The following is a 14,655-nucleotide window of genomic DNA, read 5'->3' as shown; positions in this document are numbered from 1 at the left end:
AAATTATTTAAATTATTCAGAATTGTGCGACCTTTTATCTCACCCCCTTTGAAGGCAGCAAATTAAAAATGCAAATGGGCTAACTAATTAATATGCAAATGCATTCATTCCCAGTTAACAATTAGCAATTAAACCTGCAGTGTCTAGCAAGAGCACTGACAAAATTAGCAACTTATTTTTTCATTCGAAAAATAGTCAGTCCGAGAAAAGAAAAAAATTGATTGACGAAACGACTTTTACTGACAACCACCTGCCTCGATACAAACAAAATTAATAGGATGTCATGTCGGAGACGCAGAAATCAGAGGAGAGTCGTGTCATAAACAACGGAAATGTGTGTCGATTTGTCATGGTTGCAAGTATATTTTATAACTCAATCAAGGCTTAATTGAAACATGAAAGTATGTGAGGGATTCTCGGTTTTTGTAAGGTTTTCTCTAAAGGCTGGGAAGACAAAACACAGTAAGGGGGACATTGCATAACACAAATTAATAGCAGCTCTATGTTTTAAGAGTCAGATATCCAAAAGAGAAAAAGGACCAGCAGGAAACCATAAAACACCAAGAGCTGTCAAACTGTTTCCTATTTCCTTCCAACACGCTCAAATGCAATCTTACACTTCACGCTATCTCCTATATTACACCTTATGATACCTAATGTTACAAACTCGACATCAATCATGCATGCCAAGCCCCGACTGTCTCTCCAGTGTCTGAATTTAACCGCATCCAGATCCTTTGATGTGATAGCGGCGAGGTTCGGGGGCCGGGAGGCGTGAACTGCACCTCCTTGTAAAGGTTATCTGTGATACACAGACCCGGGGGCACCTGCCTCATGCAGAGTTCATGCACGTCGCCGCAATTCAGCCGAGAACATACCAAGTGATGTATGTGTGGAGATCACTGTCAGCGGCAGAGCTCTGACAATAGAGGTCAGTCAGTCAGTCAATCAGGGAAATAGGGAGCAAGGAATGAGGGGAGGGGGGGAACATGAATGTTTTTTCTTAACATCATTTTTATGAACATCCCCAGCTAATATACTTATAATCCCTGTCAGTGTTCAACTTGATCTCTTGTCATCCCGCAACTTCCGCCAGAGGGCTCGTCGTCGCGATCATCACCTTTTTTTGACAAATGCTCAGTGATTGCCGGTGCCTTTTTTAAACACGATTCTTGTGTTTCATTAACTCGCATTAAGTGCCCGCGTCCCCTGATGCTCGGGCGCTATATTGCCAAAGAAGCTTCATATTTTATTTATCGCAGTTTAATATTGTTTTTGAATATTTGCCGTGCCTTTAGGCCCTGCTCGCAGTCACGTTAGACTCTTTAATTTCTCCTCGGAATTGATTTTCTATCGCTAGGAGTGACGTTTGATTAAAAACATTTTCTTGCATAAAAATGTAAACGAACACAAAGTTATTCCCCGAGCCACAGCTGCTTGCTACAATATCTTTGGATTACGCTTTTATTTTTTGTTAATGCACCCCTTAATTGAATTCTTTCTTGTTTACATTGCACAGGCAGAGGAAAACTGAGCGCCACTTAAGAACATCACACCTTACTGACCATTTACGCCGACGACGCCCCGCGGCTCTAATGTATTCGCTAGTTTTCATATACATACTGGTAATATACTGCATAATTACTGCACTCGACACAAGACACTCCACATGCATCTCTTTATCCGCTCACTCTTGGAATAAATAGAACTTAAACACAAGAAATGCAGCAAAGAGCCTCTTTCAAGCAAATAGGCTGGGGGTGGGGTAGATAATTAATTCTGAGATTAATGTACTGTAGCAGTGGTGTGTTATTAAAACGCTATTTTTAAATTACAGCTCAGAAAGCACCCCCTTGGGATTAAGAGTGTTAGCCACTGATCTCTGCTTAAGTTATGGATGGTAAGGAAGGGGAGGGGGGATCTATTTTACATGCCCAGGTCCCATCCTATGGCTCATGCTGTGGGTTGACACCGAGAATCTTTTTGGTGTTTTCACTCGCCTCAGTGACTCACGGAAAAGCCTTTAGTCCCTTCATCAATGGAGTCGGAAGTTGTGCTTTATTTAGAGTATTTAGAGCGTTTGATAGGCAGTGAGGGCCACTGCTGGCTTACAAGTGGCATTTGATTAATGGATCTGGCTGTGACCATTGTGAAACACTTGTTTGCAGAGCAGGAGATTGTTGGGAGGTTTTTGTAAGACTGATGATTGAGATCTTGTCGCATTATGGCAGTTAAACCCCACCTGAGGCTATTTTGTTACAGTTTTGGCAACAATTTCAGTAAAGATTACATTGCAAATGCCAAAGTTAATACTTACTTTAGATAAAATGTTACCGTTCACCTTTCAACTAACATAGAGTAACTGATTTTCTGGTTGCTGGAGGCTATTGATATTTACATGTATAGAGGTTTACAGAACATTAGCCTTCATTTAGAGTCATGCGGAGTTATTGGACATTCCTTTACAAAATCATCATTCACACCTATTCATACAGAGGTGCCACCTGCTCAAGAAAGCTAACATTCACTTATATTCAAACAACGTTCTGTAAGTCTGCTCTGTAAGACTGAATAATCAGGTGATATTCTCTGTACATTTTTCACTACCAGCAACATAATGTGTAAGGATAACATTTTTAATCCTTTTCATGTCATGCACACAAAGATGCTAACCCTCTACTGCTTCATAATATCCTGCTTTCTCTTGCAAGTCGTATCTGCAAAAGAAAAAAGGTTAACTCCCCGAAGCACCACTCAGGTTTTTCATATTACAAAAGATCCAGCCAAAAGAATAAAGGCATAAATGGAGATCATTTTACTAAAAGAGCACATCCCTAATGTCCTCCTACACAGAACAGTAAACTCACATTGCTCTCACAACAACCAAAATGTGTCCTCCTCTAGAGTGACATTGAACCTGTCGCTCTCTTGAGCTAATGGCAATGTTCCTGAGCAAAACCGCCCACATAGGGGTCTTCGTCTTTTGGTGAATTATACTGCACATAAAGCTCTACGGTTCTTTATGAGAAAATACGTTTGTAACTTTAGTTTGAACCATTTATCAACCGGACAAAAAAATGATTGCTCTCACTCTTATGAATAAGACAAATGGTTTAAATAAAAAAAGGATTTCAGCTCCTTGCCCAGGGATGGTCGTGAGAAATAAACAAGTCTTCTTTCCAACTAGTAGAAAGCCAACAAACTTAAAATAAACATTAAGGTGTTTTTTTAATTAACTTTGTCTATTTGTGTTTGTAGATTTCTCGTAAATAAACAATAGCTAACAAAAATGTCTAACTTGCATGTTTAAACTTTGCATTTTGAAAAACAGTTAATACAAATAATACCAGTCTTAAAGTAACCAACTATGGACGTTTCATAATGGGATCTATTAGTTACAGAATATAAATTTTCCCGGCCAAATTGAGTTTTAAGATACATATATTACATGGTCATTCATTTGGTTAGTATTTACATTAGACACAAAGATCAAATAACACCTGAAAACATGCAAAAACAGGACCCATACACATGCATTAGCAGTGCCAGAGCGAACTGACTGCCAGTGTGCAGGCGAGGTTGGGTTCGGCCCAAGGACACCACGGTCAAGGGTGTTTCGGTAGTGCCTTGACCTCCCAGTCTGTATTTGGTCCATATATCCTATTTTGATCAGGACTTGAACCGCCCACCCTTAGATAAAAAAAACGTTCCAATCTCATTCCTACCTATATTCTGAAGGTTTTCCAGAGGGCTTTGATCATCTATAATCCATAATTAAATGAAATACTGTCTAATTTGCATATACAAAAACAGGTTTCGAAAACTATTATCACAAATAAAAATTGGTCTACATTTAAGTCATCTACTGGAGAAATTGTAAAGTGGTGATTTAAAAGTAAATGTAGTGTCCCTGCTTAATCCTCTGATATTTTAGCTAAACATTGAATAACAGTGTTGAAACCTCTGTGTGAGTTCTTGAGTCCCTGGCACCATCTGACTTCTTTTAAGTCATATGTTGCCATATCCTCAGATCTCAGCAATTAACTTCAAATAATGGCCAAAAATATGGAAATAAGACCAAAGCTGTAATAAAATGAAATTATACTTTAAATTTCCAGAGAACAATGGACGCTAAAATATGCAGTTAACAAAGACCAGGTGAGTTACTGTAACAGCCCCACTCTGGTGTTTAAAATCATACCTCGCCCATGTGCTTACCATTTGGGCTAACAGCACTTTAATTCATAACATGTGTTAAAAAAGGCTTTGCTGAAACCTGCGAGAGATGACCACAACACAACAGAGTGTTTGGTCTTTGGAAGTGTGTGTTGGTCCGACCACGTGTTTGTGTGTGTTCTGTTTTTAACATTGGGCACCGAATGTTTTGCACCTGTGGCTGCTGGCAGACCATCCGGTGTGCCGGCGCTCCGGAGAGACCTTGAAGCCCGTCGCAGTGGGAGCGAGGAGTCTGTCCTGCTAACCGTAATTAGCACAGGCCTGTTGATTCACTGATAATGAGAGGGAGTTCATTAGCGCCACGCTAATTGCTGCCTACTTCACCACCGTCGCCGCCACGCAAATCCAGCCTGCACTCTAAAAAAGTTTGCCCGTCTATCACATTAGATATCACAAAAGTGCATACACTTTTAGGAGATTGGAGTGGAAGCAGATGGATATTTAGATAAGTTGGAGTGTGTGTGAGAGAAACAAAGGGAATGTTAAGAGTTGTTTTGGTTGTACTGTTGTGCTGTGGGTCCAGTAGGACCGTTCTGTCCAAGAACAGGATGGAGGTTCTAACGCTTATTGGCAGAAGAAGCAAACAGGAAAAAAACTGTGCGCTTGCTGATTCAGCATGGGCTGCAGTGGCTCAGTCTGTAGGGACTTGGCCTGGGAACCAAAGGGTCACCGGTTCACGTCCTGAAAAAATAAGGAGCGTGGACTTGTATCTGGAGAGGTGCAACTTCACCTCCTGGGCATTGCCAAGGTGCTCTTGAGAAAGGCACCGACTCCCCCAACTGCCCCGGTCGCCGGCGAATTGGCTGCCCCTTCGCTCTCCCTCTCCTATCCTGCATGTGGTTCTGTTTGTGCTCATGTACTGTATATCAACCAGTGTGTGTAATGTGAGTGATAAAAGTATATCGTCTTTTTCATTGAAGACAACTTCATTTGCACCTGCATTACGCTCATAACCACTTTGTCAAATATCACAAACGGCAGCTATAATAGCCAAAATTACTAGCCCATTAAAGAAAAAAAATAGAACACAAAAGATCTGATGCTAATCACTTGATACATCAAGTTTAGTGTTGCCAATATAAAACCTAACTTTTGTTAAAAGAAATGGCATATCTCATGTTGAAATGTCGAAGAGGCTTTATCAGAATAAAAACGTTGAAGTCAAACAGGAATTTCAAGTCATTATTTAAACACTGTACGGTGCTTTTGAGGCACGCTAATGAATACCTGTAACACACACACACACACACACACACACACACACACACACACACACACACACACACACACACACACACACACACACACACACACACACACACACACACACACACACACACACACACACACACACACACACACACACACACACACACACACACACACACACACACACACACACACACACACACACACGACCTAAGGCCATTGTTCTCCTGTCTGTGTTTGCAGATCTATGCTAATTGCTCCTCAAAGCTGAATGAAGCGTCATTACATTATGTTATTACGATTTACATTAACATCTGTGAGAACAGAGTACTCCCTATCTGTATGTTTCTGTAAAGAAATTTGAATAAAATCAAATATAAGTGAATATCTTAATGTTATCACTGTCTACATAACCCTACGTTGAGAGACATTTTTTTTATTTTTGTCATCTCTCATTTTGTCCACCTTGTACATCAGCCGAGCTGAAAAACATCTGTTTTGTGCCATAAAGCAATCCCCGCTTAAAGCAATAAAGCAGATTTCCTACAAAAGCACACAATCTATTTTCAAGGCCAGTAGATGTTGCCAGCTGTATAGGGTTTGATTTGCTTGAAGCTGCTCTAATTAATATACGTGCATAAAAACAATGGATCAAATGACTATACGTAATGTGAAATGGGTCACAGCGACGAACCTACTGAGAATTTATTTTCTAGCTCTGCTGCCTCCTTTAACAGTTAAGCTGTAACAATTCATAGATTAAAAGAAAATTAATCACACACTATTTTTATACAAGAGACTTTTTAGGAAATGATCATGCAAAAATAGCAGAAAATGTTGTTTTAAGCCTCTTGAAAATCATATTCTCGGTTTGATATCAGATTATAGTAGCCCTATATCTGCTCATGTTCAGGTTCATTGTATTTTGTGCCTCTACTGTGACATGTTTACATGCTTTATTTGTTCAAAAAGGTCTTTATTTTTTCTCCCCCTTTAGGCTATAATGTATGATGTGTGGGAGACTCTCCCTTTGTGGTGAAAGTTTGGGATTTTAACCTTTGCAGAACGTTTATATACATAAAACCTTATGTTTCATGCTACGGGAAAGGCAAAACTTAAAAAAGCCGAATATGACCTTTTTAAACTGATATTGGGCTTAACAATTGTTAGTTGCATTCCTAGTTTTCTTAAGTTATTGTTTTGGTTTTGGGCCCACAGTGCTAACATTTGTTCAGCTGTTAACATTAATCTTGTTTCCTGAAAAAGCAACAGCTCTTTTCAGCAAAAGACCAACTCTACCTCTGGAATCTAGCACCAAACGACAATGTTAACAACAAGCTGGTTAGCATAGCGGAGCATTTAGCAGCTAGAGGCGGATATTTCAGCATTTGATGGAGACAACAGAAATCCAGACTTTGATTTTGCTCTCATAATGTGTGATTTAGCAACTATTTTCAAACACCTTCACCCAAACTTAACTTTATAAGGGAATGATATGTCAATCAAAAAAATCTATTAGTGCTACATGTGCAGTTGCACTTGAGGTAGCAGATTTTATTACCATCTGCTAATGTCTAATTAACTTTAAACGGATCCTTTGCAAAGCATCCAGGTAGCGATTTTCTACAATTACAAAGGAAAGATGGATGTATTTCTCTTGCTGAAAACTTTCCTGCTAATTGTTGCGTTGCTTTAATCACTGATGCAGCGTGCGGCATGCAGTCCCTGGAGAGCACTTCATATTCAACCTGGATTGATGGAGGATGGAGGGATGACGAACCGGTCCGAAAGTGCCATGGTAATATCCGTCAGTGTTGTGTATTTCTACATAACAAGTGTCCATCCACGAGGCAATCTCACCTCAAGAGAGTGATCTGTCTCTCCTTTCCCCTCGCTAAGGGGTTGAGGCTTTATCAGCAAGGCCGTGATGAATTCTCAGCAGACACCCACTCCGTATGGGCCCTGAGTGAGTATGCATTTAAATGAACCCTCTCTTCCTCTGCCTCGTTTCTACACGAGGATTTCTAAACTCTCTCTCTTGTCAAGCACTACATCAAACACAATAACAACAGCCGTCCTAGCCCTCCTTCATCCCCTCCCCTCCCTTTTTCCTACCTCTTTCTTTAAGTCATTTTCTTCTCTGACATTTTTCTTACTTGGTCCACATCACCAAAGACTCCTTTCATCTGCTCTTCATGATGGACTCATCTACATTTTTTAAAGCACCTTACGCCATATCTGAGTTTGTTGCTGCTCTCAATCAAACCACAAAGAATCGTAAGACATCATTCTTCAACCACCTTGTCTCCTCTTTTTTTTCATTTCCCTCCTCTCTTGGTTTTGAACCAGAAGGTGAGAGGCAGCATCCTGGTGATCAGAGCATCAAAGCTGCCAGTCAGCCCCCAGGCTGGTGCATCGTTCTCAGGATGGATAACAGTGCCATGAGACCAAACTTCCTACATGACCATTACTGTTTAAAGGCACAACACATCATCCACTGGTCTAATTAAAATCAAAACACCTCGCTCTTACCTGCACTGCCCTTTCAAGTGCTCAGATTAAAGGACACTTAAATACTTTTTAAGAGGCCTTTTGTTGAACCGAATAGTGTAGAGGTGCCACTTAATTGTTTGTTAGCTGTATTGGTCAAGTTACTTGAAATATAATATCAAGTTGTCTTTACATGGTAAGCAACTCAGTCATGTGTGTTCCTTTATTTAACCATAAAAGCAATTGGGATAAAAATCTCTTTTGCAATGCCGATCAAATTCATAACACATGCACATGTTGAATACATGGATACAAACAATAAAAATGTAAAAGGTTCTTAGTAAAAAAGGAACACTTTTAGTCTAAAACACAACAAGGCAAAATGACAACTAGAAATGACAAAATCAAGCATTGTAGAAAGATCAGTTTGTTACAAAAACCTGGTTTCAAATGTCCAGAGGGATGAGCGTGCATGTCTGTCTACGTTTTTTGGTGATCATTTATGCTCAAGGACTTCTCTTGGTTGTGTTGAATCCAACTTTTTGAATAGCCTATTTATTTGACTATTTTATATAACCATTGACTGCTGACTCCCACTCCTCTTAACCAGCTGGAAGGGGCTGCAATTGATCAACAACTGATTTTCTCTCAAAAGGCACATCCGGCAGTAAGCTAAGCTAAGAGTGTTAGCATTACACATTTTGACATTCTAGTTGCTCAAAGTGACATTTATAGAAAAGATTCTTCTTAAATATGGAGCATTTTCTGATTTCTGAAAACTTTACAATGAGAACATTTGTTTAGCATTTGTGTAACAGGCTAGCTAACTTCTGCTACATGTGCATAAGCAACATTTTAGATTTCTTTAAATTAATATTGACACCTCAGCCAAACATAATTCACAAACCTCCTCTCTGACAGACAGTACGTTGAGTGTTTCTGGCAAGTAAGACAAAGAGATGACAGAACATGAGATTTTGGGGGAAACTAAGGGAAATAGTTCCCACTATGGACTGCCTCTATGCACTGCCTCTATGCACCCTATTTTTATTTAGCATATGTAATCTAAGACATATGTTGAACTAAAAACACGACCCAAACAGATACAAATTAAAGTTTGTGTTTACCTGGAACTGGAAACATTTAGGAAACCAGGTGGCATAGGTAAAAACTCAGTAATCCAAGGCAGGTAATATGGCTTGAACACATTTCCTGATCTTACAGGAAACAGGTGGACATGGCTGGTATTTATACAGCAGGGCTGATGAGGGAAGTGGGAACAGGTGAGCGGGTGGGCAGGGCCTTCAGGTGCTTAGGGGTAACTGCAGGTCAGATTGGAGTGGCAGGGGAGTTAGTATTGCAGGGAAACCGGGGGGAAATAATGACATAATTCAAGCTGGTGTTGTGACAGCATATGAACGTGTTCATAGGTAGCTCCCACTGCCAGCCAATGGATTTAAATGACTTCACACCACATTTGGATTTTCCTCAATTAAGCCACTGAAGTCATTGTTCCTCCGGAAAAAATTAAGAAAAGTTCCAGAAAACGTGCGGTAATTATTCATAATCCCAACAATTTGAGAGCAGCTACCTCATTTGGCTCAGTAATTTCAGCTTTTCTGAAATTTCCTTGCATACATTTGCACATTAATGTGGCCTGTTGTGAGCGGAGAGGGAGCATGTTCCTGTGTGATGTCTCACACAGTGGTGCGGCCCAGTCGGGAGCCAGGGCCAGCTGAGACACAAAGATTGGTTTTGTTCTCCTTTCGCCGCGGAGCGCTTTAACACATTCAGCCGCATCGCCTCTTCTCAGCGGTGTTTTGACGGTAAACAAACCAGTGCAAAAAGAAAAAAGCCAGAGATAAAACATGCTTTTTATTATTTATTGTTACATTAATTGATACATGTCAAATTAAATCGTAGACATCCAATTAAGACTGAGCCAAAGTCGTCCATTGCAAACTGAAAACACACTTGTACAACTGCACCTTCGCCAATAATTAAAAAGAAAACATTCCCACTGTACGTAGCACTTAGGTTTGCTTAATTTGAAGCAAATGCAGTAGCACTTACAAAGGTTTAGCTTATTGAAAGCTAATGTACTTGCACAAATCTTGCGTTCTTTCTTTGTATCTTCATGGTTAAATGCACTTATTGTAGGTTACTTTGGATAAAAGCGTCAGCTAAATGAAATGTAATGACTTCTAATTCCAAATGTCAAGGGAAAAAAACAAAAACAAATCCCTGTACATCCATCTGCAGCATCCATATATATTTTATTTACCGCAAGCTCTACACTAATCTCCTCCCTCTTTTTACCACTTGGTCCACTTCTTTCATGTTTTCCACGTTTTTCCAACTAGTCGTGCTGCCGGGGAGATATGGCCAGCAGTGTCTGCGGCCGGCTCTGTGTTGCGCTGTGACTGTCTCCCTGAGATTTGCATAAATAAGCTCCCAGTCCCAGCATGCCCACGCTGTTGTCCAGGTGCAAGGACATTTGCATATAGAGCTGTGATAGGGCTCCCCTGGGTCCCCTCGGCAACTGCTGAGCGGGTAGGGGGCCGGCAGCACCGCAAATGAGTTCTGAATTGGAACCTCACCGCTGCCCTCCATTTTATATGTGTGGAGGCACGGAGCAAGGCACAGATGACCACGGTGAGAAGGGAAGAGATGAAAAGGGAGTAAGGAAAATATAGAGATGGGCAGCTTATGGCGGAAAGAACAGCAGCATTGAACACGAGTAACCCACGTGATCCGTGACTTGCTTTTTTCATGTGATAATTGACACCAGGGTGGATCAATCAATTGTTTATCTACATCATACAGTATAATGAATCCCATAATGGCTTTCGACGGCTCTCCTGATTTATCACCGCATATCGTGCTGGACATCAACCAAAGCAATATCAGCCTCAATAATTCTTGACTTTCTCTGATGGCCCCCATCATGCTTTTCCATTACCACAGAGCCTCTGTGGCTCTTTGAATCGGCAGAATATGGTTTGGGATGCAGGGAGCCGAGCCCAGTCCTGATTAGTCACATGCAGCTCCTCTGACAATACTCTCTCCATCTGAGCACCATTGAGACAACTCTCATTCAAGAGACGAGCTCTGATGGGACGCCGGCCAGAGGAGTCTTGTGGGATCGACAAAGAAACCCCCGCACAGATGCAAGGAATCCCACACAAACAGAAATAATACAAAACAAAACTACTTATCCAGCTGTATCGGAATATATGCGTGAGAATACTCAACATATAATCATCCATAAATGGCATGTAACTAAATAAGCACTACTATGACCTACGTATCTTAGGAGGGGAGGGTTTAGGGGATAAATGCTATGGCTTAGAGAGTTTAAAAGGACATATCATTCACATTTTCAGCTTCCCATTTATATTTAGTGCCTCCACTGTGACATGTTTCAATGTTCAAAAAAGTCTTTATTTTTCTCATACTGCCTCTGCTGCAGCACCTCTTCTCACCCTGTCTGAAACCAGAACCCAGTCTGCCTGACTGGTTAGCTGGCCGGCTCTGTTGTGATTGGTCAACCGCTTAGAGATGTCCTCTCCCTTAGCATATTACATGGAATGTATTGGAGCGCTAGCTGAGTGTTACACAGTGATGTCACTATGTCACAGAAGTAAACAAAGGTGTCCAATTGAGGTGTTTGAGGCAGGGGGGGGGGGGGGACTTTGTGATTTTAGTCTGTGCAGACCATTTATATCCACTAATACTTATAACACAGTACAAGAAAGGGAAAACGTCAAAAAGCGTTATAGGGTCTCTTTAATTCGATGATCAACCAATCAAAGAGTCAGTTATTTGATTCCTGCCCCTTCAGTCAACATGTCGAAGTGTCCTTGGTCAAGTTACTTCATCCAAAATTTCTCCCATAGCAATGCCTATGTTATTGAAGTGTATGGAGGTCGCTTTCTTCTTGTTACTGAATCTAAGAAAGGTCATAGCTTTGGTTAGATGTTGTTGATATATTCACAAAGGGAATGCCAAGGCACAAACAAAAATGATAACCTCTCTCAGATTACATTCACACTCTCAAAGACTATAATTTCACTGCTGGTCAGCCCTTATGAAAGCAAGAATTATCAACAGGAAATCAGGGCATTGTATGTTGTGAAGACATTTTGACCTCAATTACCACAGGATGTCTGTCTAAACAAGCGAGTGAATACTCAAGGCCAAACAATGAGGTGTTCCTCTTGTCAAAGAGGTCAGTGAAAACCCTCATTAACCATTTCTTTACTCCGGGTTCGCAAATGTCTTACATTTAAAACATAGAGGCGGTGAGAGGAAGATGACCCTGCTGATCTATCTGCAGCTGGGGTCACAGACGCTGTTGAATGCTATCATCATACGGAGAGGGCACGCGGTATATCACACCAGCAAAGGAAAGAAAAAAAGTACTTTAATGTACCAGGCATGCCAAAATAATAAGAATTAGCAGCTAAATAGTCCCTCTTTATCTCCACAGGTCCTTGAGTCTTAGTCTAAGAAGCCACCAAAAATTTATTTTAATTAAATATTGAAAATAAATTAACATGACTGCTTTCACCCTTTAATAATTTAAACAGTTTTACCTAAGAAAGGGTTGCATCCCTCAGTAAGGGGTTGCATCTTGTAGCTCATTGAGTTGTTGCATTTCTTTCACCGCAGTAGTATATTTACACAGTAAATCAAGTGAAACCAATGGTAATAATGTAGACAATTGTTTAACGTCATGGCACACCAGGCATGGCTGTTGAATCAGTCAGGTCAGTGGGATACAAATACTGGGGCTGTTCCTGGTTCAGATATGGGGTTTAGAAATGTTCTTATCTTGTGTACAGCATGCTGTTAGGTCTGTGTTAAGTCCTTAACATTCGCAACCTTGGAGTAATTTTTGACAGCCAGCTCAAATTCCACAAACACATAAACCATATCACCAGGACCGCCTTCTTCCATCTAAAAAACATTGCCCGCCTCCGCCCCTCACTCTCCTTCCCGGCTGCTGAAACCCTCATCCACGCATTCATCACTTCAAGACTGGACTACTGTAACAGCATCCTGTATGGCTCATCATCCAACATTCTAAATAAACTGCAACATATCCAGAACTGCGCTGCCCGCCTCCTCACCCACACCCGTTCCAGAGACCACATCACCCCCGTCCTTTAAAACCTGCACTGGCTCCCTGTCCGTCAACGAATACACTTCAAAATCCTTCTGCTAACACACAAACTTCTCAACAACCAGGCCCCCCCCACCTCACCGACCTGATCCACCACCACACCCCTTCCCGTAGCCTTAGCTCACCAGAAGCGAACCTCCTTTCTATCCCCACACAAAACAAGCACCGGACCTGGGGGGACAGAGCCTTCTCCATCGCTGCCCCCACCCTCTGGAACTCCCTTCCACAACACATCAGAGACTGCACCGACCCCCCCACCTTCAAAAGACTGAGCAAAACACACCTCTTCAGACTGGCTTTTCATTTTTGAATGATGTTGTATTGCTGTTTTAATATGTTTTATTCTATTATAATATGTGTTGCTGTTTTAATATTTTTATATAATATTTTTTTCACTGTAAAGCGTCTTTGAGCACCTGAAAAAACGCTTGGAAGTTAAATGTATTATTATTATTATTAAAAATTGATTATGTACATAATCTTAAACTATAATCAGAGTTTAGGTTAAACCTTAAGAAGACACTTTTATGCACTGGTCAATTTTGAATTTATTTTGCTTCCATCTTCTTTTACACTGAAATCATCCAAAAATACACATTAAGATCTTAATTAAACTTTGTCTGATTGTGACTGAAGTTTTCCTAAATGTCACATTAGTTAGCATAGCATAATGACACATTTGCGTATTTAAATTTAACATTTCAGAAAACTTGTTGTACAAAAGGAATTGTCATAATGTAAGGATTCAACTCGAAACGTTCGAAGATGTTTAACCTATTCATCTGATGTCTCTTGCTAAATGTATTGGATTTTATAATACACAATGTTTTCTTAAAATGTGTTTTTTCCCATACTCTAAGCCAGAAGTAGAACTTTCCTTATCTATATTTCAAACGTTTTTACAGGGATGTTTGTTCATATATCATCGATAGCTTGATATAACATTTTATTCCAAAATACATGTTGAAAGTGGATTTTTTAATGAATGTTTACAGTATTTATGAGAGAGTGTTACAACAATATGTTGAAAAAACTGAGATCATCCTCTTTAAAAACCTTTACTCCTATATTTATTCCGAATTAAACGATTATTTCCAACTAGGCTGTTTCCAATCTTCAGATTTTTGTTCCAGAAAGGTATGCAAATTAGCACAGATTTAAAAAAGTATGCCTAATTTGCATGATTAAACATAACATTTCAGAAATCTTGTACTGTAACAAATACTTGTCTTAATGTAAGTTATCAACAGGAGAATTTCCATGATCATAGCTATTAATTAACATCTTATTACCTGTAGTTTCCTCCCTTATATAATGGTGTGAAATGTATGGGGACCTGCTCATCACAACCTTACACCACGGTCGTGTTCACAACTCTGCAGGGTATAGCAACATGTTAATTGAGATTTAACTGGAAGGTTAAGGCACTATCAAACAAAAACATTATCCCTGTAGGAATGAAATGAAGTCGTGATGGCACAAAGAGCTTTGTTTACATTTGATATTCTCTCTTTTATAGGATGAGCCAGAAG

The 14,655-nt window shown here is 40.2% G+C and overlaps 1 long non-coding RNA gene across 2 annotated transcripts in view; it reads left to right on the top strand.

The window, feature by feature from the left end:
- Nucleotides 1-11,588, top strand: part of LOC307014483 — a 47,923-nt gene extending 36,335 nt beyond the window's left edge. Inside the window, exons 2-4 of one of the 2 annotated variants that reach the window (XR_013801236.1) lie at nucleotides 7,154-7,243; nucleotides 7,345-7,411; nucleotides 7,795-11,588. This is a non-coding gene — a long non-coding RNA (uncharacterized lncRNA). Of the gene's footprint in view, nucleotides 1-7,153; nucleotides 7,244-7,344 lie in introns of both variants that reach the window. The other variant, XR_013801237.1, reaches the window with a different exon arrangement.
- The last annotated feature ends 3,067 nt before the right edge of the window (nucleotides 11,589-14,655 follow it).

This window comes from Notothenia rossii (genome assembly GCF_949606895.1).
Source record: "Notothenia rossii genome assembly, chromosome: 8".
Taxonomy (NCBI): domain Eukaryota; kingdom Metazoa; phylum Chordata; class Actinopteri; order Perciformes; family Nototheniidae; genus Notothenia; species Notothenia rossii.
The sequence above is the reverse complement of the archived record's forward strand: the minus strand, read 5'-3'. Positions and strand labels throughout refer to the sequence as shown.